The sequence below is a fragment of the Triticum aestivum genome, chromosome 3B (assembly GCF_018294505.1).
Source record: "Triticum aestivum cultivar Chinese Spring chromosome 3B, IWGSC CS RefSeq v2.1, whole genome shotgun sequence".
Taxonomy (NCBI): domain Eukaryota; kingdom Viridiplantae; phylum Streptophyta; class Magnoliopsida; order Poales; family Poaceae; genus Triticum; species Triticum aestivum.
In genome coordinates, this window is record NC_057801.1 from 391,591,519 (window position 1) to 391,618,179 (window position 26,661).

Here is a 26,661-nt window from a genome sequence, read left to right on the forward strand (position 1 = left end):
ACCGAAAACGTGAATCGTATTTTGGACTCAATTTTCAAACGGTTTGTCGGAATTGAGCAAATAAGATGGCGTTGGAAATATAGTGAAAATCCGCATCTTTCATATATGTATTGTTTTTTCTAATTCTATATGATTTAAAAGTAATTTAAAAACTGTGCAATTCTGGGAGAAACGTATTTTCGTGATTTTTTGCAAACGGTTTGTCGGATTGATGCAAATGATACGGCGTTGGAAAGCTATGGAAAATGCGCAACTTTTTTGTGTAGAAATGTTTTTCTAATTCCTTACGATTTAAAAATGAATTCAAATACGGTCAAATTTGATTTTGAACATGATTTTTTAAAAAAGTTTGTCAGAATATGGCAAATAATATACCGTTGCATAGCTATCGAAAATGCGAAACTTAGTCATGTTGAACATTTTCTCTACTTCGCAGCCATTTAAGAGTAATTTTGAATACGACATGACGGATCCTGTTGTTTTCTCGTCTAAAAAACAGAGTAGTCGTACTGATATATGTGTATGTTTGTACTGAGCTATTTTTTATGAAGTAATTTTGAATGGTTACAAAAAAGGGTACTTGTAGTGATGCTTGCACGGGTTTGTACTAAGCGTGTTTTCACTAACTAGACTTTGCTATGTTTTTTGGGTAATATTTTTCTCGTAAGTTTTCAACGGTTTACTGTATCGTCCCCTCTGTACTTATATGATTTGTATCATCGAACTGAATGATATTTTATTCAAAAATAAAATGTTTTGTTTTGTTTCTTTTTGTTTTTAACTCAACATTTTTTTGACAACGATGTTTTGAACTTCTCTCATTTTACGACTTGTACTGAGGTACTTACTAAGCAAGATTTTCATGGGGTTTCTTTTTTTGCTTGAACTTTTACAATTTGAATTTCTGCCATTTCTTTTATTCCGAACGGACCACCGTTTTTAACTCGTACTGAGGTACTTAGTACGCCCGAACTGGGGTGGCTATCGCGTGTCTTGGCGAGGAAGAAGACGAAGCTCGGGAGTGAGGCTACATTCGGTCGGCGACTGGTCCGGTTGGTAGGATGCTGCGCAAGGCGGGGGGTGACACGCGCAGGGCGGTGGGGCTCAGAGTGGCGGCGCACGGCGGAGGGGCTCGAGGTGGCGGTGCGGGGCGGGGATGGTGGTGCACGGCGGCGGAGGAAGGCTGGGACGGCGGGCGGCAGCCGCCGGAGGCGGGGACGGGCCGGCGAGCTTGTCGGAGGGGAGGCGCGTGAAGAGGATCCGGCACCCGTCGATGGGGAGGTGCGCGGGGAGGGGCCAGCGCCCGTCGGAGGGAAGGCGAGCAGGGAGGGCCGGTGAGCCCATCGGCGGGGAGGCGTACGGACGGCCGGCCGGCGGCAGCGCGTGGGTCGGAGGAGCGACCCGTCACGGGGCCGCAGGCTCCCTCGCTCCGGCTGCCGCCGTCGCTCGCTCGCCCACGACGGCTGCCTCCGGCGGTAGGAAGCAGGTCGGATTGGGGCTGGGTCGGTCATGAACGCGTCGCGCCTTATAGGGGGCGAGGGTAACAGAATAATATTCTGTTACCGGTAACAGAATAGTCCAGCCCTATATATATATATATATATATATATATATATATATATCAGGATCTTTCCAACACGAGGTGCTTGCCAAAGAATAAAATGAAAAAAGGGAAAGGTGAAGATCACCTTGACTCTTGCATAAAGTAAAAGATAGGCCCTTCGCAGAGGGAAGCAGAGGTTGTCATGCGCTTTTATTGTTGGATGCACAAAATCTTAATGCAAAAGAACGTCACTTTATATTGCCACTTGTATATGGACCTTTATTATGCAATCCGTCGCTTTTATTGCTTCCATAACAAGATCGTATAAAGCTTATTTTCTTCACACTAATAGATCATACATATTTAGAGAGCAATTTTTATTGCATGCACCGATGACAACTTACTTGAAGGATCTTACTCAATCCATAGGTAGGTATGGTGGACTCTCATGGCAAAAACTGGGTTTAAGGATATTTGGAAGCACAAGTAGTTTCTCTACTTGGTGCAAGGAATTTTGGCTAGATGTGGGGGGGAAGGCAAGCTCAACATGTTTCAATGATCCATGACAATATACTTTAACTGAGATGTGAGAAAACATAACCCATTACTTTGTCTTCCTTGTCCAACATCAAATCTTTAGCATGTCATACTTAATGAGTGCTCACAATTATAAAAGATGTCTAGGATAGTATATTTATATGTGAAATCTCTCTTCCTTCAATATTCTTTCATGAATTTTTCAAATGACCAATACAATGCTTGCTAGCCTTCAATAAATTTACAACCTCTACTTCTTAGATGTGAAGTCATTACTCCCCATGGGATAAGCAAATGAAACATATATAATTTCAGATTTATGACATTCAACTCATTCAACCATTTACACATAGGATATAAGTGAAGCACACGAGTAAATGACAAACTACTCCAAAAAAATATAAGTGAAGATTAATGAGTAGCTAAATAATTATGTTACTATGTGAAGACGCTCTCTCATTTAAGAATTTCAGATCTTAAGTACTTTATTCAAGCAGCAAGCAAAACAAAATAAAATGACATTGCAAGGATAGCACAACTCAAGTGAAGAAGCAAAAACTTAGGCTCAACCGATACTAACCGATAATTGTTGAAGAAGAAAGGTGGGATGCCTAACAGGGCATCCCCAAGCTGAGATGCTTGAGACTTCTTGAAATATTATCTTGGGGTGCCTTGGGCATCCCCAAGCTTGAACTTTTGTGTCTCCTTAATTCCTCTCATATCCTGGTTTCTCTTTTTATCAAAAGCTTCATCCACACCAAACTCAACAAGAACTCGTGAGATAGGTTAGTATAAACCAATACAAAACCTTATCATTTTCTACTGTAACAAATCACTAAAATTATTATTCAACATTGCATATTAAATGCCTCTACATATTTAATACTCCTATCCTCAAATAGAATCATTAAACAAGCAAACATATGCAAACAATGCAAACATAATAGCAATCTGCCAAAATAGTATAGTCTGTAAAGAATGCAAGATTCATCATACTTACCTAACTCCAACAATTATGAGAAAAATACTACGCTGTAGAAGATTTATCAGAGCTCAATATGCAAAGAGTTTCAACATTATACCATTCTCTTACTTTTCTAGGGAATTTTTGCAACAGCGGTAAACTTTCTGTTTTCAAACAGCAACATGTATACTAGCAAAATAAGCATGGTAAAGGCTATCCTTGACATTTTTATTGAAACTATAGATGCAAAACATTATTATAAATAACAGCAAGCAAATACTAACAAGAGAAAATGAAGCTCCAAGCAAAACACATATCATGTGGTGAATAAAAATATAGCTCCAAGTAAAGTTATCGATAGACGAAGACGAAGCTTAGGCTCTTGGTTATCCTTGAATATTACCTTGGGGTGCCATGGGCATCCCCAAGCTTAGACTCTTGCCACTCCTTATTCCATAGTCCATCGAATCTTTACCCAAAACTTGAAAAATTCACAACACAAAAATCAACAGAAAACTCGTAAGCTCCGTTAGTATAAGAAAATAAAACCACCACTTAGGTACTGTAATGAACTCATTCTAAATTCATATTGGTGTAATATATACTGTACTTCAACTTATCTATGGATCATACACTCCGATACTACTCATAGATTCATCAAAATAAGCAAACAACACATAGAAAACAGAATCTGTCAAAAACAGAACAGTCTGTAGTAATCTATATCAAACGTATACTTCGGGAATTCCAACAATCCTACCAAATTAGGAAGTCCTAAGAAATTCGTGTACCAATCCAGATCAAAAAGAATCAGATCAGGATCACGTTTATGTGAATTAACAAAACTAATTTACTGGGTGCAAAAGTTTCTGATTTTCAGCAGGATCAACACAACTATCACCGTAAGATATCCTAAAGGTCTTACTTGGCACTTTATTGAAACAAAATCTATAGAACATGATTACTACAGTAGCATAATCATGTGAACACACAAAAACAGTAAGGATAAATATTTGGTTGTCTCCCAACAAGCACTTTTATTTAATGACTTTTTAGCTAGGCATGATGATGACAATGATGCTCACATAAAAGATAAGAATTAAAACATAATGGGAGCATCATGAAGCATATGACTAGCACATTTAAGTCTAACCCTCTTCCTATGCATAGGGATTTTGTGAGCAAACAACATATGGGAACAATGATCAACTAGCATAGGAAGGTACAACAAGCATAGCTTCAAAATTTTAAGCACATAGAGAGGAAACTTGATATTATTGCAATTCCTACAAGCATATGTTCCTCCCTCATAATAATTTTCAGTAGCATCATGAATGAATTCAACCATATAACTAGCACCTAAAGCATTCTTTGCATGATCTACAAGCGTAGAAAATTTACTATTCTCCACATAAGCAAAATTCTTCTCATTCGGAATAGTAGAAGTATCATAAGAGACTTGAATACTATAAATTGCTTCCACATTAAAAGAGTAATGTTCAGAAAAAGGGTAATCACAATCATGACAAGTTTTATAAATATAATCATCACTACTTTTTATAGCATAAGTTTCATCACAATAATCATCATAAGTAGCAACTTTGTTCTCATCATAATCGATTGAAACCTCTTCCAAGATAGTGGAATCATCACTAAATAAAGTTGACACTCTTCCAAATCCACTTTCATATTCATCATGATAAAATTCAACATCCTCCAAAATAGTGGGATCACTACTTCCTAAAGTTGACACTCTTCCAAACCCACTTTCATCAATATAATCATCATAGGTAAGAGGCATGCTATCATCATAACAACTTTGCATATCAAAACTTGGGAGGCTAAAAATATCATCTTCATTAAACATAGCATCCCCAAGCTTGGGACAAACATTAACTTCAGCAAATATATTCTCAAATATGTCATCCTCATCAAACATAGCTTCCCCAAGCTTGGGCCTTTTCATATCATAAGCATAATCACTCTCATCATTAATAGTATGGATAGCACCAATAGTATAACAATTATCATCATGACAATGAGCAGTAGGAGCAACATCATTTGGGAGGGATACCTTTTTACCTTTGTTGCTCCTTCTTTTCTTTTTCTTCTTCTCATTATGTGTAGGTTCAACCTTCTTCTTTGAGCTCTTTATTAATGAGATTGGTTGAATAGAAAGCTCCTCCTCGTTACCTGATTCATCATAAGAAATAATAGGAGGAGATTGGGAAGTCTCTTCCCTTTCATTAGTATTATATTCATCTTCTATTTGTTTTCTTTTCTTTAGGTAATTGGCAATATAAGGATTTTCAATGCAATTCACCGCACAATACAAATAAAATGACGATGCTCATTGCAAAGTTCACAAGTACGGTAAAGATGTCTTAAATTTTCAGAACTAACATTAAGCCCTTCTTGCAACCCTTTAGTTTCTAAATACTTATGCCTCTTGCAATATCTATTTTCCCTAATTGGTGTGTACTTGCAAACCCAATCTACTCCACAAAAATCGACATGCTTATAAGAGATATTTCCATCATAACTAGTGCAATCATCATTAGTACTATGGATATTCAAAGAGTTCATACTAACAACATTGCAATCATGCTCATCATTCAAAGATTTAGTATCAAGCATTTTATAGACTTCTTCTTCTAGCACTTGAGCACAATTTTCCTTTTCATCATACTCACGAAAGATATTAAAAAGATGAAGCGTATGAGACAAACTCAATTCCATTTTTTTTGAAATTTTCTTTTATAAACTAAATTAGTGATAAAACAAGAAACTAAAAGATTGATTGCAAGATCTAAAGATATACCTTCAAGCACTCACCTCCCCGGCAACGGCGCCAGAAAAGAGCTCTTGATGACCCGCAAGTATGCGGGATAGTTGTAGCCTCTTTTGATAAGTAAGAGTGTCGAACCCAACGAGGAGCTAAAGGTAGAACAAATACTCTCTCAAGTCCTATCTGCCACTTATACGACTCTACGCATGCTTGACGTTCGCTTTACCTAGAACAAGTATGAAACTAGAAGTACTTTGTAGGTGTTGTTGGATAGCTTTGCAAGATAATAAAAAGCATGTAAATAAAAAGTAGGGGTTGTTTAGATAAAGAAGCAATAAAGTAAATATAATGAGTGTGGAAAAGTGGTGGTAGGAGTTGTGAAATTGTCCCTAAGCAATTGACTACTTTACTAGACCGATAGCAAGTTTTATGTGGGAGAGGCCACTCCTAGCATGTCAACCCTGACTTGGAATTCTATGCACTTATGATTGGAACTATCAGCAAGCATCCGCAACTACTAACGTTCATTAAGGTAAAACCCAACCATAGCATTAAGATATATTGGCCCACTACAAAAAAAAGACACATCCGTGACATTTTGGGCCGAACGAATTTTTTTTTGTCATACATATGACACTTCTATGACGATAATTGTGACAAAACCCAGTATCATCATAGATGTGGTGGGCTCCTACTTCTATGACAAAAAATCATGACAGAAAATGGGCTTTTCGTCCTGGGCGGGACGGAGACGCAGCTGCATGACATTCTTTGGGCCGTCCATGACACAAAAAACCGTGGTAGAAGCGAGGGGGAGGAAAATTTCGGGGAGTTCCCGGTTATGGTGGGAGGTCGGGGGCCGAGCGATGCGCGTTTCTCTCGTACACGTACGCGCGTGTGTGCGAGGCATTGGCTCTAACTGAACCCGAGCGAGGCATTGGGCTCCTGAACCCGAGCGATTGCACTGCAGGCTACGCGTTACTGAACCCGAGCGATCGATCGATGGCTGTTAACTGAACCCGATCGAGCTATTCCTTCGCTACTGTTGCTAACTGAAGCCGATCGATTGGATGAACAGTGAGCGTTGCGGGGGCGGTTTGGATGAAGAGTGAGCCGTGGCGTTGCCTCTGGATGAACAGGACCCCGTGGTGTGGAGGGCTGGATGAACAGTAGACGATGGAGGGGTGCCCTTGGAGGGGTGGTTGAACAGGACCCTGTGGTGTGGAGGGCTGGATGAATAGTAGACGGTGGAGGGGTGGTTGAACAGTAGCCGGTGGAGTAGCGCGCGGTGGAGGATGGATGAACAGGAGCCCGTGGAGGCTGGAGGAGGTCGACGGTAGCCCATGGAGGCTGGAGGAGGTCGACGGTGAAGATGAACAGTATCCCATGGAGTCCTGTTTTGCGGTACGCCACACCCCTCCCGATGAACAGGACCCCCATTTCGACTGTAGGAGGTCCGTTTCGTCCGTTTTGCGGTACGCCACACCCCTCCGATCAACAGGACCCCCGTTTCGACCGTAGGAGGTCCGTTTCCTCCGTTTTGCGGTACGCCAGGCCCCTCCCGATCAACAGGATCCCGTTTCAAACATGGCCGGTCGAACACAAGGTCGTTTCCTCCATTGTGCGGTACGCCAGGCCTCGTTTCCATCGCTTGTTCCGTCCAAGCCTTCCCGATGAACACGACCACGCATTCCGTTCCGACCTAGCCGGTTGGCTCCCCATGAACACGACAACTACGTTGTTTCTCCGTTCTGACCCAGCCATGTACATATGCATGAGTAGGCGTTCGAGACCCTGCCCGTATGTACGTACGTGGCCGTATTTTCTTTCTTGCGCCCTTGCCACTATACGTACGTGTACATGCTACGTGCGCGCCTCTACTACGACACGTGCGCGCCTCTACTACGACACGTGCGTGCCTCTACATCGACCAGTATGTACGTACACGTTCGCTACCAGAATGACAACGGTACGTACGCTTCGACCAGGTGGGTCCCGACTGTCACGCACTTCCTTGCCTGCAAAGATGTAGCTGGTGGGTCCCAACAGTCAGGGGGGCGAATCGTTTTTTTTTTTGCCCGGACGCACTTCCTTGCGTGCGAAGATGTAGCTGGTGGGTCCCAGCAGTCAGGGGGGCGAATCGTTTTTTTTGCCCGGACGCACTTCCTTGCGTGCGAAGATGTAGCTGGTGGGTCCCAGCAGTCAGGGGGGCGAATCATTTTTTTTTTTGCCCGGACGCACTTCCTTGCGTGCGAAGGTGTAGCTGGTGGGTCCCAGCAGTCAGGGGGAAACGTTTTTTTCGCGAAATATGGTGGCCCGTCCGGTGGGTCCCCGCTGTCAGGTGGAGGAATAATTATTTTGCGCGTAATAAGGAGGCACTTCCTTGCTGCGGCCGTGGACCCAGCTGTCAGCCTCTCCACGTACAGTCCACGTCCGATGGAAGCCGTTCCTTGACCACGTTGACCACTCCGCGCCGAGAGCACCAGGGCGGTGGACGACGGCGAGGCCTAGGAAGGGGACGACGCGGAGCCGGGGAAGACGCGGCAGTGGATGCCCACGCGTAGAGGAGTACGAGGGTTCACTGGTTCGCTGCGGTGTGAGGCTGCCGTCGCCGCAGAATAACAGGGGGTGTGGGTGAGTAGAGGGATGGCCTGGCCAGCGGTGGGAGTAGTAGGGGGCGGTGAGGCCTCCGCCGCATCGCAGCCGGCCACGGGAGGCAGGAGCACGAGGCACGACCGGCGCTGGTTTGGGCGGCTGGAGCAAGAAGACCAGAGGTTGAAGAAGCACTACGGCCGTTGGATGGACATCGTACGGTCACTGGAGCTAGAATCGTGCATATTGACTAAGTTGACAAAGCCCTCCGTCCCCGTCAACTTAGTAGGCCCACAAGTCAGCCTGCCACTATACTGGGTCCCAGCTAACAGGGGGAGTATTCATTTTTTTGTGCGTAATAAGGAGGCACTTCCTTGCGTGCGAAGATATAGCTGGTGGGTCCGAGCTGTCAGAGCCGGCCGCGGGGAGGAGGGAGCAGGCAGTCCCGCCGGCGCTTGTTTGAGCGGCTGGAGCAGGAAGAGCAGAGATTGAAGAAGCACGACGGCCGTTGGATGGCCATCCAACAGTCACTGCTTGTGCGTCAACCTTTTTTTAGGAAAGCCTCAAATCTGTGGAAAACAGCATACAACCCATCTGCCATTATTTCTAATAATTTACAGCCCATTTGCTAATTCTTAAGGTTTTTTTGGAGCCCATATTCTTTTTGTTAGCATTACAGCCCATATTGTGGCCACGGTTAAAAAATTATACGAAATTTTGCATATTTCGGTGCGGTCCGAACTGTTTTTAATCCCGAAATTTCGACTCACATTCAAACTGATTTTAAAAATAAATGTATATCAATATAAAATCCAACAAATTCTCCACGCATAAAAATTAATGTAATTTAAAATCTCGAAATGAAAAAAAGATATTTGAAACTAATTGCCGGTTTGATGTGTTTTAAAAATGTACAACCCATTTCTCATTACTGATGGGCCATTTTCTCGGCCAGCCGAATGAAAGCTCTCCTCGTCTTGAAAGATTTGCAGCCCAACAGGCCTGACAAAGCGACTTACTTGGCAAATCACAAAAAAACTGGGCTGTGGCCGTGGACCCAGCTGTCAGCCTCTCCACGTACAGTACTCTTCCGATGGAATGTCGTTGACCACATTGACCACGCCGCGCCGAGAGCACCAAGGCGGTGGACGACGGCGAGGCCTAGGAAGGGGACGACGCGGAGCCGGGGAAGACGCGGCAGTGGATGCCCACGCGGAGAGGAGTACGAGGGTTCACTGGTTCGGCTGCGGTGTGAGGCTGCCGTCGCCGCAGGGCCTGGCTAGCGGTGGGAGTAGTAGGGGGCGATGAGGCCTCAACGGCAGCACAGTCGGCCACTGGAGGCAGGAGCAGGCGGTCTCCCCGGCGCTGGTTTGGGCGGCTGGTGCAAGAAGAGCAGCGATTGAAGAAGCAGCAGGATCGTTCGATTCAAATCCAACGGTTACTGCTGCTAGAATCGTTTGTTGACTAAGTTGACAAGCCCTGCGTACGCGTCAACGTAGTAGGCCCACAGGTCAGCCTCCCAACCGGTGCGCCCCAGATGTCAGTGGGAGGAATCATTTTTTTCGCGTAATAAGGAGGCTGTTGATTGCGTGCGGCCAGGCCAGCGGAGGGAGTAGGGTGGGCCGGGGAAGCCTGCGCGGCATCACAGGGGGCCACAAGAGGAGGGAGCAGGCAGTCCCGCCGGCGCTAGTTTAGGCGGCTGGAGCAGGAAGATCAGAGATTGAAGAAGCACGTCGGCCGTTGGATGGACATCCAACAGTCACTGCTGCTAGAATCGTGTGTTCACTGACAAAGCCTTGCGTAAACAAGTCAGCCTCGAAATCTGTGGCGTGTACAGCCCATTTGCTATTATTTTTATAATTTTTACTCATTTTCTAATTCATATGGAATTTATTGCAGCCCGTTTTCCATTTTTAGAATTGCTGGCCATTTTCTGGTCAGTACCAGGGTCAAAAAATTAACTAAATATGTGGGAAATTTTGAAAATTCGCAAATTTTTGCTGGGGAACGAAATATTCTTAATCCAAAAATTAATAGCCATACTAAAACAAATTTAAAAATAAATTAGTACTATGTCATGTTAAATCCAATGAAATACGTATAAGATATCAGTGAAGAACAAAAACAAAAAAAACTAATATCCCATTTGCTATAATTTTTTTGGAATTTTCAACCCCTTTTGATATTACTTTTAACAGACATTGACCATACTCTTTGGCCAGGACGGAATGCATCCCTCCTCGTCTTGAAAGATTTGCAGCCCAGTAATTCGGAGAAAACAAATAGGCCTAGCTTGGGTATTCTTCAAAAAGAAATACTGGGCTACCTATTTTCCCAAAGAACTGGTGCATGAGCATTTAGCTTTATTTATTTATTTACTTATTTATGTTTAGGGGACCATGAGCATGTACCTGGGCCGGATTCATGTGAGAGCCTCCCTTCCAGTTAATTATGGGCTTCTCTATTGGGCCTTCATCAGTGGGCTGCATGTTATCAACAAGTGGAAAATGTGTTCCGTACGAAAAATAGTATGAGCTACGTACGGTACGGGGCACTAAAGGATCGAACCGTGCAACGACTTCCAAAACATTGTGTTTGTCGTTCTAACAACACATTTATTCAACCAACAGACGAAATATACTACTGATTGTACATTGAAAACAGCAGCAGCAGCAACCAGGGCTGGGGGTGCAACAGAAGCAGTAAGCAGGCCAGAAGAGTGAAGACGCAGCTCTCTCTTCCAAACCAAACATCAGCCATCATTACAAAAGGGCTACCAAAAAAGAACAAGTGTATGCATCAAACTAAATAAAGATCCTACTACACCAAGTGTACGCATCTAACTAACTGGCTCAGTTAGACGTTACTATTTATTAAGCTGTGGAGATTGGCTGACGGCTTGAACCAGATGGGTGCCTGACGGGGGAAACTCCAGCCAGCAGGTCGAAGTCTGATACTTGCGACCCTCTCTCCTACTTTGGGCTGCAGAGCGTGGCGGCACATATCAGGGTATGGTGCATGCAGAGACGCATGGTACGCTGTGTACACACAGTTTTGCCTGATGAACGAAACCGCGCTGCCATCATGATCCTTGCCGTCGGTTATCTCCTGGTTAATCGGATAATTCAGTCCGACAAACAGAGAGCGTGTACCAAGGCTACTTACCAGCCTCCAGTCAAAAATTCCTGAAGGCCCAGAGAAGCTGGGATCCTGCTCAAAGACCTTGCAGTGACTGTGATTGTATTCCGCGAAACAACACGTCCGGTACGTGCGAACGATCATCAATCTTTCGCCGTCGTCTGATCGAGCCAGGAACCACCTGCAACTGCCATGCCGCTTTTCTTTGAAAGGTTCTGGGATTAGGAAGGGTAGGGACACCAGGCGGCCTACAACATCATATCAAGTTGGAGTCAAATAAAAAAGGGCTCTTGATTTAGTCAATCTTAAGAACAACATGTTATGAGCATGAATATTTTTTCAGTAAATGTTGACAGTAATATAAGCAAGCCATCATGATATCATAGGAAAGTAACATACTGCTGTAACAGCCGTTTGTAGCGATGACTGGAGTAGGCCAGCAATACGTCCAGCCATAGAAGGAGTCGACAGCGTAAATGAAGCCCTTGTGTTCAATGGCATCAGAGAACCATGGAGGATGTATGATCCTGCGATGGACGTGCAGATTTATCCACTTACCGCAGTGACCTGTCAGATAGGCGAGACCGCGGTTGAAGAACGCAATTAGCCTGAAGTCTTTATAATTCGCAGATCTTGTGGGCACTTGGCAGATTACAACCTTGAGCAAATCAAACTTGGTATCATGTTGGCTACTGTAAGATTCCGAGTATTCTGGGCCGCGGTGCCAAAGCAGTGCAGTGTTAATCGAAGGAAGGGGGATCAATCGCCGGGTGTAGACCTCCACGAGCATCCAGCTGCCGCGACCGTCGACGAGCACCATCCAAGACGTGTTCATGCCGACCCAGTACATACCGTTAATGTAGCTGAGGCTGACGGGGATCGGATCGCAGTGAAGGGGGTTGATGCTCGCCACCCTACGATCGTTATGCTGCGTGACACGCCGTTTCTGAAGATCAGGCGGCATCAGCAAGCAAGGAGCTGGCTTAAAAAGCTCCGGCCTGAGGGCTTTGAGTAAACGGTACAGCCCCGACGAGCACGCGGCGAGCGGCATGGTACTGAGATTGTCCACACGCGAAACAATGAGCTTGATTACCTCTGTGGGGAGCGAATTCCAGCCACTCTTTCGGCGGACGCTGCTCGGTTCTGCCATTGTTAGTGCTTGGGTTTCGGACGAGGGGGGGAGGCGCCTTAGCGGGGATGGAAGCTTGGACGAGATTATGTGCGGACAAAGATGGAGAAGCGAATATGTGCTGCGGGAAGTGGACAGGTGATGATGACTACAGCACGCCGCTTGACTTACGAGACACATACCAGCAGCGTAGGGTCATATCGATGCCAGACAACTTGCTTGAGTGATCACAGTACTGGTACTCCCTACAGTACCTACTACAGTACTATGCCCTAACTTGCTTGAGTAGAGTAGTAGAGTAGGACTCTGCTCTACTACTAGCACCGGAGGAGTAGTATATTCTAATCTAAAATAGTTACAAACTTCAATGCCCGAGCGTGGAACGACTACGAACCGTGCTCAAAGACCGTGTCTACGTGGTGTTTGGACTTATATGCAAAAAAATAGCAAGATGCCCGTGCATTGCACGGCACACCATCATCACCAACTCGGTTTTTTCTCTACTCCTACTCCTATAAAAGACTCAGTTGGTGATGATGGAGGCGAGGAGGCGTGTTCAGCCGGGCGTGCAGCGGACGGCGCAGCACTATTCGATTTGTTATAAAAAACAAAGAAGAGTAGTAGAGATAGAGACATAGGGAGGAGCACGAGGTTGTGGGAGATAAGGATGAACGAGGCAAGGCCTTATCTGTAAATGTGGAGAGAGGTGCGGGTATCTTTTGTAAAATTGTCATAGTTGGCTTTCTATCCGTCAGATATAGATCGGACGGTCTATATTACAAGATGGCAGGCATACCATCATCACCAACTCGGTTTTCTATAAGAGTAGATATATATAGATATAGATAGATAGAGACTAGGGAGTACTAGTAAGGACACCATCTACTGCTTCGTGTGCTACTCCTGCGCTCCATTCGGCGGCCGCAACGTCCCCTACAGCCACTCCCTCCTGCGCTCCATTCGGCGGGCGCTGTTGAAATCTGGGGAGCGCACTCTCGCGACTGCTGGCAGCCACGACTTAACCGACGACGACTTCTTCCCCGACCTCGGCAACCTCTTCCTCAACGACATGGGCGACAACCTCAACGCCAACGGTGCTGCTCCCGTTGCACCGTATGTGTTTCTGTCCTTCCGGTTCGAAATCGTGGTAGAATTCATGTTTCTACTCTGTATCCTACTACTATGCTAGTCCACATGATTAGTTTCATCTCTGTTATAGCCGTCATGATTTATTTTGTGCTTATTCGGATTAAATCTCGTAGTAACTTGCTCATATATTCAACTGGCGCAACGTCCCCTACAGCCACTCCCGTTTCATGGACGGCCTGGTCGATGCCTCCAAGGAGCCCTTCGTCCACTGCTATGACTGCCCGATGCCGTTTTGTGGCTCGCCGGCGGACATGGTGCATCACCTCACGGATGCATGCAGCGGCCACTGCTGGCCCTTGGCGGAGAACATCAAGTACGAGACGTGCTACCCGTTCACCATGCCGGAGTCGCTGGAGGATCACCGCCGCCTGCTAGTCTCGGAGGAGGACGGCAGCGTCTTCCTCTTGATCGTGGGCACCGGCGAGGCCCGCGTAGGCCGCCGCCCCGTCTCTGTAATGTGCGTCAGGGGCGACGCCGCTGACGCTGACACTGACACGAGGCAGATGTACGGGTGCGTGGTCAGTGTTACTACCCCTCCGGGTCACGTGGGCGGCGACACCGGCCTCATCGAACGGACTTGGACTCTGGGGAGCTGGGACTATCCCGCCAATGTGGACTTGGAAAACCCATGGCATCCTTTACCCGCCGACGCGGTGCACGGGGACTCCAAGGAGGTTCACCTAGACATACGCATTATCAAGTGCACTTAGAAAACATGTAGTGTGTGTGTGGGCGCTTATGGCCCGTGTCTTTGCTGCTTTTGATTCTGTAAGCTTGTCGTTAAACTTGAGTGGCTTTCGCCGCAGTCCTTCCTTTGAACTGCTCCTCTCAGTGAGCTGATGTAAGACACTTTGGGTTTCATTTGATAATGGAACCGGGAGGAGCCTCCCTGTTCTTCTAAAAAAATACGCATTATCAAGTTAAATGTTGATCATTAGTCTTCGCTCAATGTAATCCGCTGTCTAAGCATGTGGAGACTTCCATGCAGGATCTTGCTCTATTGGAGTATCGCGCATGAATAAAAGTGTATCCGTTTATGGTTTAGTCTAGAATCTTCCATGTATGAATTTTTACTACAGTACTGGTGAAAGACTTACGATGAACCATTTCTTACATCTCCTCTACCCCCTTGCAAGTCATCCTGATTTAATCCCTCCGTCTAGGTGTATAAGGGCATGGTTAATATTACTTAATAGTATAGCCAACTGTTGACTATAAGAAAGTGCCATGTCATCTGTAGCCAACATGTATAACAATCGATACTCAAAAACTAATTCTTAAAGATCATTTCTTGCAAAGCACAATAAGTGTTATTTCTTCACAAGTTTTGGATGCAGGTTGAACAGTTGAACGCTTTTGTTTGCAAAAGATACCTTTTTATCTATTTCACCCGGATGTTTGTGAGCTCTAGAGATGAGATAATATCCGAAGAAACCTATCGATACCCGTTACACATGAGATGACCCCCACATCCTTTGTCAAAATAAACAACTCCCCGATCAATGCATTTCACTCTTCGGTGCAACGCACGGGCACCTTACTACTATAGATTAGTACGACCAAAAATTGAACTAACATTATATATAGTACGATAAATACTGATGCATGTCACCTAAAATTATATCATTCAAAACTATGTTCAAATACGAATCCAACGATATAGTTTTTGTTGACATGCACTAACATTTTGTCAGTTAAATCTTCAGTCAAATTCAATGGGGGACTAATAAACCACGACCGATGTAGTACAAGTGTAGAGGGCGGCGCTGCACGGGAGTCTCACCTCTCACCCCGCTCGTGGCGCGGCAGTAAAGCCGTCATATCACAAAACCCAACCACTCCCAGTAATAAGTGGCCTGGTAAAATAAACGGACAAGCAACCATCACATCCCTCCGTCTTTTTTGCATTTCATCTCTCTGCATTTACTTTCTCCGGTTCATCTCGCACACTCGATCCCTAGCTACTACTCCTAGGGCCAGTTCTTTTGGCGGCTTCCCCAGCTTTTCCCACAAGACTAGTCACAGTGGAGAGTAACAATAAGGCGCCTCACTCATTTATTTGGGCTTCTAAACTACTACTCCGTCCTGGTTTATTCCTCACCATTGTAATTTGTGCTAAATTTTGACCAAAGATTTAACTGATAAAATGTTACTCACCTCCGTCTAGGTGTGTAAGTCATCTTACGAAAACCAAATAATCCCAAAACACTTAGGCGCGGTGCATTAACTTCTACCTCGTTTCTTGTTTCTTGACATATCAACCAATAAGAGATAAAGAGTGTGCATGCTTTTAATGACTTGAGATATCAAACACGACATGCAGTGGTTAGTTCATTGCATGCAATACTATTAATTAGCAAATAAACATTAACGTTTCTCGTTTTCTCCTCCTCCTTGGTCACGGTGCACAGCCTAAGATGACTTACTCACCTAGACGGATGGAGTAGTGCATGTGACATGCACTAACATTTCATTAGTTAAATTTATGATCAAAATTTGACACAGATTACAATGGGGACCAATAAACCAGGACGGAGGTAGTAGTTATGGGATTAATAATCTAGAAGCCTAAAAGAACTGGCCCCTAGTACTTCTACTAGTAGTAGTACTCAAGTTGGAATTCCAATTGCACGGCACAACTTGTTAGGCAAAAAAATTCGATACAGGGTGTAGGAAGCGGTTTGGGAATTTGCATGCCTTTCCAACCAGTGAGATACTCCGTACAAAGTACGACAGAGAAATAACCACAGAGAAGGAAGCTAAAAGTAAACAATCAAACGAGCATTTTTGCATTTGTTTTGCATTGAATCGTTTCACAAGCTTGACTAGTGTTGTTTTTCTACTTTTACAAAAACCGCATCGTAATGTTAAAACGTGCATTTGCACATACATAAGTAATAGTAGTACTCCCTCCGTCTAGGTGTATAAGTCTTCCCTCCTTCTTGGTCACGGTGCACAACCAAAGATGACTTATTGACCTGGACGGAGGGAGTAGCACAGTCTGCAAGCATATATCGAGAGAGACGTGTAGTGCGATAGTACATAGTAAAGTTTGTGCTATATGCACGTACTTGCAAAATGCGTACGAATACACAAGGTTTTCAAACTTTCACTTTTACATACTTAATTAAGGACGCTAAAAATTCCTGAATGTTCGGGATTTATCATTTGCGTCTCGAAACTAATGAGATCGCCTTACGAAATAAAAATTATACTTCTCCTAAAAGCCACGGCGCTCGCAGGAGCGCTTGCGGCGCGCTACAAGTGCCCTGGTGCACGGCCGTTTCCCAGCGTGCCGACACAATGCCTCTTCCTCGGCCTCACAACTCGCAAGGTGCTGATTGGTGGCTTGTCGGCGGGCGAGCGCGATCTCACCGGTGTGGTGATCCGGCGCCAAAAGGTACTCCGCCTCGCTGGAAGCGTGCACCCGGTCCATGTACCGCCAAGCGTAGATGAGGCGCTTGGGCCCGACTGCCCTCAGGGCGTCAGCACGGGCGTCCTCCGCCACCCTCACGGTCCTCGCACGAGCCTTCTGCCAAAGAGCCAATTGCCTGACTCTCTCGGACGCGACATACGCCTCCCAGGCAGCTTGTTCTGCGGTGTGCTTCTCTTCCTCGGCCTTCTTCTCCGCCTCTATTTTGGCGTGCTCTGCTGGAGGCAAAGCCTCCCACAAGGCGACATCCATTTCTTTCCAAAGCTCCTCAAGGCTGGGGGGCTCGGCGGGCTGCGCGGCGTTCTCCTCGTAGCAAGGAGCCGACGCGTCCTCTGACGCGCGTGCTGGCGAGATTGGGAACACCGACGCGTCCACCTCGACGCGTCGCGGCGAGGAGCGGAACACCGACGCATCCTCCTCGACTAGTGGCGACGACGAACAGAACGACGATGTGTCGCATCACGGCAAGGAGCGGAACACCGACGCGTCCTCCTCGACTAGTGGCGGCGAGGAACGGAACGGCGACGCGTCGCGTAGCGGCGAGGAGCGGAACACCGACGTGTCCTCCTCGACTAGTGGCGGCGAGGAACGGAACAGCGTCGCGTGATCGTTTGCGCGGTGCAGCGAGGGGCTCCTAGGGCTTGGGAGGGGCGATGCCATGGTGGTCGATGTGAGAGGGAGGGGGAGGAGATAGCGATGAACGTGAACGTGAGGGGGAGGAGATAGCGATGTCTGGGGAGGCGCAGTATTTATAGCGAGGAATGGCACACCTACGTAAGATATGGACTGAGCTGCACTGACTTAACTGCAGGTCCAGTTGCGTCACTGACATGTGAGCTGAACCCCTATTGGGCCCATATGTCAGTGACCCAATGCACCTGCAGTTAAGTAACAGCTACGTGGGCATATTTGTTGGAGTAAATTACGGGGGAGCGAAGGGGTGGAAATATTGCTGGTCACAATGGATTGGACGAGCGTGGGGGGAGGAGAGTCATGCATGCAGATTTTTTCACACGGGGTGGAGTGGTGGGACCGCCGGAGGGAGAAGGAGAGTTTGGCAGGCATATTGTTTCCACACATGGAGAGGAAAAGATTTGGAGACGAACGGGCTTCCTGCAGGTATGGGGAACGGTGCATAATAAGTCATCTTGCATGCCGGGCTAGGTATAGTCTCAAGTCATTAAAAACATACACGCCCCACACATGTTCATATTTCAAGGTGCACTAAATTATTGCATGCGATGATTAAGGCTGGCCATAATGGTGGTATCTTAGCTGGTATCATGCACACGGGAATACTACTAGCACACATGCTGATGTGGCAAAGAATTAAAGAAGAGAGGGGGGTTAGAGTAACTAGTGTTCATGCATGCATTGGTAAACACATTTTTTTGTGAAGAATGACAGCACTAGTTGAGTACTTTTGCAGACTTCAAAAACTATTCCACCGCCTCTACTATCTTGCTAAGAGTAGGTGAAATTTTTGAATCGAGCCCATTAAACTAAAAGGGAGGTAGTGGTACTCTAATAGCTAACCTTGTTGTGATGACAAGATAGGACATGGCATGCACCTGGATGGAGGAACTAGTCTGCATTGTGCATTTAAGTTTTGTCTGAAGTCAATGTACCTCTACTTTCACCAGACTTATAGAAAAATGTATCAACATTCACAATGTCAAATCAATATTTTTACACTCATTATAAAATGTAGTTCTTATACTCATTATAATCAGTATTGTAGATATTGATATTATTATGCCTATCAAAGCATGGAGGAAGCGGAGCTTAGGGCTTGCATTGCCGGTCTCTACATAGGTATTTCTCTTCATAATCCTGTAATTTTAGAGACTGATTGCGCTTTTGTGGTAGCGTCTCTTGCATTGGGGGACTATGACAGGTCTGCTATGCGTGACCTGAAGATGAAAGTGTTGAGCATATCAAAGTTGATCAACAATCTTCAATTGTCAAAGATTAGCCGTTCGGCCAATAAGGTGGCACACTTAATCGCTAAGTATAGCTTTAACAATAGATTAGATGGTATTCTTGTAAATAACGTACCACCCTGTGTGGTGAATATTGTATCGAATGAGTGTACTGGTGTGGTTAGTTAATTAATATAAGGTGGTGTTCAAAAAAAAGTATAAATTTGGTCAAACATTTTGCAAACGGTTGACGGGAGTAAAAAGGACCAGAGGGAGTATCATGCAGCGGAGTAGGCAAAAAAAATGCTCATTTATAGCTAGTCGAAGTCTCAAAAGGCGCGACCGCGCGAGGGAGGCAAAGGTCGTGGGAGGCGCGCGGTTGACGGAATTAAGTGAAGTTACATCCACGCGCCGGCATGGTGTGCGAACGGGCAGAAGCTATACCGTCAAGCCTACGATATGGGTCTAGTAGACTCGACATCTAGTGGGTCCCGCATAGTTCTCGAGAATTCTTTAGGGGCTTGCAGCCGTTTATCCACCGGGCAAGCCAGCAACCCCACGCCGTTCGCACGCCCTACTCGTTCCCATCTTCTACCTTACAACAGTTCGCTCCCAGTCATCCCATCCTTTCACATTAGTTCGCTCCCAGTTTTTACGGGGTACAACAGTTCAACTTCTCCTAACCCTCCTCCAAAATCCATGGCCTCCCAAATCTCCATGGTCGCCGCTGAGTACCAGGTTAGAGCCATCACCGGCGATCAGTTCATCATCATCTACACATGTGGATCCGCGACGGTGAAAGCATGGCTTGCTCGCTTCCTACGCATGTTCAACAGTTCAAGAGTGGGTCGCTGGGCTAGATGTTGAGTACACCACAGTCCTGGGACGAGAGAAGGATCTAAAGGACGAAGAGAGGAAGAAGCCTGTCGTGATCCAGGTTTGTGTACATAAAGTTTGCTTGGTCTACCACATATGCCATGCCGACGTTGAGTGCCAGGATTTTAAGAACTTCCTCAAGGACAAAAGAGTGAAATTCGTTACTGTAGGCTTTAAGAACGACAGGGATGTCCTGCGTCGGATAGGTCTCATTGTAGGCCAGCCCTTCGATCTCCAGAAGGCAAGCCTGGTGTCCTCCTCTCAACCTTCAATGCTGACCCTGGCAGCAGCCATGATTGATCCTTCGTACGCTAAACTGAAGAAACCTCATCACGAGTTTCATCATGCATGGGAGTCGAAGACATTAGATGAAGATCACATCCTGTACGTAGCAATGGATGCCTACCTTTGTTTAAATATCTACAAGGGTTGGATGAAGAAGCAGAGCCCAGTGTCCGGTTCAAGCAAAGAAGCGTCGGCGAAGAGGAAGAGGAAGAGGGACGAGGACGAAGTCGAGGACGTGGACTCGGACTCCGAGTAGGTGGCAGTGTCGTCGCTCATGCTGGTTCTACTGCAGTGTCAAGCGGACTAGTTGCTTAGTTTATTTTCAAGGGTGTGTTGTGTTGAGGCCCCAACAGAACTATGTTTAGTATGTTCTTTCTCGTTATTTGAACTCTTTAGTACGTACAGTAGTACTAGTACTATGTCCTACTACTGTTCTTCTTGTAGTTGGTACTACTGCTCGTATCTTCGTGTTCCTACTGTACTTAATACGTTTGTACTAGTAGTATAATTTGGGTCAGTCGATTTGTGAAAGAAGTTCGACAGAGCGAAGGAAGAAGACGGCAGAAGAGGTGGAAGAAGCCCTTCTAGCCATCCATGTTGCATCAAACGGCTCACATGAGTCGACTGACCCAAATTGCTCCTTCAGATTGCAGGATCCACATGGCATTCAAGGTCTCGAAGGTAGATTCCGCGTCCGCACCCGGTTTGCGGGCTTGATGCGTGCGCGACCGGCTTCCGCCGCGACAGCCACCATGCACACCTCCTCCGCGCAGGCGGAGATGACAATGACACGCAAGTTCCTCCTCGCCGGCGTGCTGGAGCACGCGCTCGTCCTCCTCTTCGTACGCTGCATGCATAGATGCGGCTCCACCAGCTGCTCGCGTGCTTGGCAGCGCGGCGGCATTGCGAGGAGGGAATGCAGACGACGTGAGCGGGCGAGCCTTCGGCTTCATGGCACAGGGATGGCGGCGACACGGCGGTGATGGGCGAGAAATTGTTAGCCGGAGAAGGCGGGCACCAGCATGCGCAATGGCGGCGACGGCATATTGATGAGTGCGCGTGTGGGAGCTTACTTTAGTTTTATATAAGGTTGGTCAAACTTAAAAGAAAACCGTACTAGTACACGTAAACATTAGACTTAGGCAGCGCTTTTATTAGTTAGTACCACAACCACGATACGGAATCCTGTGCAAGCGCGTGAACCGCGGTCGATCGAATGGTGCGTCACCGTGTCGCGCTCGAAGGACATCCACTGAATCTTTTTGTGTGTGTGAAAACAATCCTCAAATATTACTCAACTTTTTTATCTTGGGAAAGTTCTTGATGCTGCAATATTTCCATATATTTGAATTTAGCTCCAGTTCGTGTTTATTTGGATTTGGACGTTTTAGGTGCGCCCTAGTTTTTTTAATATTGATTTTGTGTGTGTGACTGAGAGAGAACATGTGTATGTGTCCATATGTGTGTTGTGGCGGAAGGGCAATGTGGCGACGGTGTGCGTGTGATACAGACATAGAGAGGTGTGAATGTGCAAATGATCATGCATGAGTGAGACATAGACAGATGTCGATATGTTGTGTATACATGAGAGAACGGTCTTCTAGTTTACTTGTGTGTGTGTGTGAGAGAGAGAGAGACAGAGAGAGACACAGAGAGAGAGGAGCATCCGTAACACAACAACCATCTCTCTCGATTCGTCCGTCCCTCGCACGGTCGCATGCAACACATGCATCAACGCGCACATTTTGACACCCTCACCCGGCCCCTGCCCACCTCAAGGCCCGCATAATCTCTTTGTGAATACCCATTTCTCTTCTTAGATTTGTTTTCTCTCAATATCTCACACACGCATGCACACACACACACACACGCACACACACACACACACACACACACACACGTAGCACAACACACACACATACTCCCCCGAGCACACAATTCATCCCCATCCAAGGTTATACGGCAACCACTCTCGCTTGTGCTTCTTTGCACCCCAACATGCACAACACCTCAATCTTCAAAGAGGGCATCGAGCAGATCGAAGATGGCGACCACACCGCGCTAGAGAATGTGGGGTCATTTGGAAGCAGGGTGATGTGACGACGGATGACTGACTCCTCCCCCCACCCTCTCTCTCTCTCTCTTGCACAAAATTACCAATCCCTCTCTCCCCCGCACAAAATTGTCAATCCCTCAACCCATGAGATCCTTCCCCCCTCATCCATGTTTTTCCAGCTCTCTCATCAAACATGTTGTCTCTTCTCCTTCCACGTATACAGAATCCGGATGCACACGCATCTCACGTATATTACATGTCTCCATCTTTCTCACAGACCTAATTTCTTCCTCTCTCTTTCTCTCTCTCTATCTCTCTCTGTCTCGTTAGGTTTGTCTCCTACTCTCTTGTCCACATACATACAATCTTTCCCGCCCTATTTGCTCCATCTCCAAAAGCTCTCTCTGCACGTTTCATTCACACATTGGGATATGTCAAAATGTTGCTTCTATAATTGCTGATGTAGAGTTATGGTTGTTTTTGTTGCATCCTACAAAGTAATAACTATGAAATGCATTTAGATTCTCATTTGACTGGGATTATGTGAGTTTGAGCATGTTGTGAAGTACTATAGACCTTGTATACATCTTTGGATTCGACAATGATTATAACTATTGAATTGTATAGACCATTACATTCGAAGTCAATAGCCTAATATATTTATTTCACAATTTCAACAAATGATTAGTTCACTACAAACTAAGAAAACAAATGTGTACTCCCTCCGTTTTTATTTAAGTCCGCGTATTAGCATTGGTCAAAGTCAAGTTTTGTAAACTCTCAGAAAGCTTATAACAAAAAATATTAACATATACAATAACAAATAAATACCACTAGATTCATTATTGAATGTACTTTCACATCATACATATTTGTTATGGTAAATGTTTATATTTTTCTATAAACTTGGTAGGAAGTTTGACTTTGGTCAAACCTAATATGCGGAGTTTACTACTACTACTCACTAGTTGCTTAGCCGAATCACTCAACACGCCACACGGGGAGTCCAATGTCACAAAATTTTGAGGTCGGCGGGAAAATCTCCCGCAACCCTGATTCGAGCAGTGGGAAGCTACCATCATAGCCTTCGGAACAGGCCTACGGATGACGCTTGGTAGGGGGCTGTTTTCGTAACTTCAGGTTCACCCTACCCAGCCAACCCCACCCCGGCACCAGAGTAGTACACCTGAATACTCCCCATTTTCTATCCCCACCGCAAAATAGACTTCTCCACAGCATCGCAGTCTTCGTGCTCCTCCCCTTTACATCGGTGCACTCGTTCACCGTAGCGCATCTGCCTCATCGACGCCCTCGTACGCCACACTGGAGCCGGTCCATCGTCGTCGTCGTACATGGAGCCTCTTCCCCGGCATCGTCTTCCATGGTCTCGGATCTGCTTCTCGGAAGCCGACGCCAAGCACAGAAGTACCACCGTCGTGGACAATGAACTGACTCCCGTTGCCGACTATGACTCACAGAGGCCACCGCGACCATCGTTCTCCTCCTCGATTTGTAATGTGTGTATTGAATCACTTAGCAGTACATGTGCAGTTCCAATTTTGTTCATACCTACCCTTCAAATTTCCTGGGTGCTATTGTTCCCGTAAAAGTAATTGGTTATAGCCTCCATTGTCCAACAGAATATCAGCTTGTAATTGTGCGTCGCTCCTGTATCGCGATGTGCTTGGGTAGGTTTTTCATCTGCAACCAGTAGTGTGGCAAATGATGGAAAGGTTTTTAGAACTAGCAAGATGCCCATGCGTTGCACGCATCAAGATGCATTTGTATGAGTAGTTTATCTTGTGGGAGAAAAGGATGAATGAGGGAAGGCCTTATTTGCAAATCTGGAGAGGGGTATGGGTATCTTTTTGCAAAATTCCCATTTGTTTCCTTCCTATCTGTCAGATATAAATCAGACGGCTTATATTGCAAGAAAAAAAGTATAGAGAAAAAAAAGTAGACAGTAAAGGAAGTAGAGATAAATATTAAATATTAAATATAAAATAAATATAAAAGTAGAGAAGAGAGTAGAGATAGCAAAGACGTCGAGAAAGGATCGCGCGCGCGTGGGAAAAAGCGGCCGGGCGTGCGCTAGTTTTGGCGCGTGGCGTCCGGCGCACTTTATAAAATCCAACGCCCTCCCACCGCTCTGTGCCTTGCCACCGCTCTCTCCCCGCTCATTTTCGCCTCGCCGCCGCCGCGCCACCATGCCGCCGCGTCACTGGGAAACTCTCCGGCGGCTTCTCCGCCGAGATCCGGTTCCGCGGGATGCGCCTTGGCCTTGATTTTCTGGTGGCCTCATAGAACATTGAACTTCCCCAACATGCCGACATGGGAATGGGTGCAGGAGCTCGCGCCTCTGCCGTGGCTTAGCACCAATGAAGTTCGTCGTGACAAACGGAGGCGGGAGCACCGTCTTGGCATCACCGAGATGGACGAGGAAGCCATGGCGCTGTGGCGCCAACACTTCCCGCAGGACATCATCAACGAGCGCGAGTTCTACGTGCAAAGGAGGGCAGAGAGGGATAAGAGGAGGGTGGAGCGAGCCGCCTATTGCGAGGACAAGCGTAGGCGAAAAGCGGACGCTCAATTCAACATGAGGCTAGGAGCAGCGTCGCCCTGGGAATCCGACAACGATCGGTATCTTCACGCCTACAGTCAGACGTCGGAGGAGGACATCACCGAGGAGGAGTCGGACGACGAGGAGTAGTTGAATTATCTTTTTTATCTATCTATGCTGAGAACTATCCTCTACTCTATCTACTTCTCGATCTCAGCACTGTAAACGCTTTTTTAAAGCGCCGCGTGTTACGATTCTATTGGAGATGCTCTAACATGGCAGACAAGTGCTTTAATGTTGCCCACAAGATGCGGAAGTATTACTAGTAGTATATTTTTCTTGCCATGTTGAGATTTTAAAACCATGAGTGCGAACATGTAGAGGAGCAATGAAGACCAAACACGGGATATTCGGGACATCTTCAAGGAGCGTGGCATGTTAAAGAGGAGCTGCACCGAACCTGTAAAACGAGCTTTGGTAAGTAACACCCTTTCAATTACTTTCGTGTAGCCTCGTGTTCTTCGATGTGTATATGTTGTAGTTTCTGTTTCTCTTAAGCATGGTGTTCTTCGATGTGTAATAAGAAGAGTCTTAATCGTCCTAATGCTTCATTTTTAGCTTGATGTAGGAAGTGGGTGTTCTCACCTTGTAGTCTGTTTATATATATATATATATATATATATATATATTTCCTTTTGAATTCACTTCTCCGAGTTCTATTTATCTGGCTTCTACTAAATGGATCTAGGTTGCTCTGAGTATTGATCTAAAAAAGAAGTAACTTCATGTCAGGATGCAGTTCCTGCGAGGAGGGAAGTATGGTCAACCTCGAGATCATGTTTCCAAAATGAGGCTAGATTACACACAAGGTTCCAATTCCCTAATGATGCTGGATTAGACATAAGGTGCAAATTCCCAGATGATGCTGGATTACACACAAGCCAGGTGGAGTCGTCAGCTGTTCGTGTCCTCGTGGCATTAGTAAAGGCTGAAAGAAAGCGTGTAGGAGCCCTTGAGAATGTAGCTGAGTTCCTGAAGAAGCGAAAAGAGCAATCAGATGCTCTCTTCACCCAAGCCAAAGAAGAGATGGAAGAAGCCAGAAATAAGCTAGCAGAGGCAGAGCAGGCTAGGCGTCTCCTGCTATCTAAAACTGTTGTCCATACAAAATTTCCTTCCTAATAGCTAGGTTCAAATGTTTATCCAATCAGCATGCCTATTGTGATGTCCGTGCATCTACTGATGTGGCACAAAATGTTTTTTTCGGGTCATGTAATAACAGCAATTAATTTCCAAACAATAACAGACGAAGCATTGGACATGGTATAGTTCACGCGCAAGCCCGACATTCCAAGTTCAACTTCCACATCAAACTCATGTTCACAGATATCTGCACATTTCATACATAATGTCCACAACCATGATTCATTTCAAAGCGAAAAAAATGTTAGGAGAGTTATAAATAAAGAAAAACCTCTACTAGTTCCTGCTACTAGTGTGAGCACAACAAGTCAAGACCATGCGTAAATTAATTATATTTTAGTCATTTTTTGTGTTCTAAAATACCTGCCAGCTCGCGGAAGGACGTGTTACCGGCACACATGCGGATTCAATGAAGGCAGGCGGGGCATCCGTCTTAATCTGGTTGCACGCGGCAAGGAGGCGTGCTCAGTCGGACCTGCAGCGAGTGCG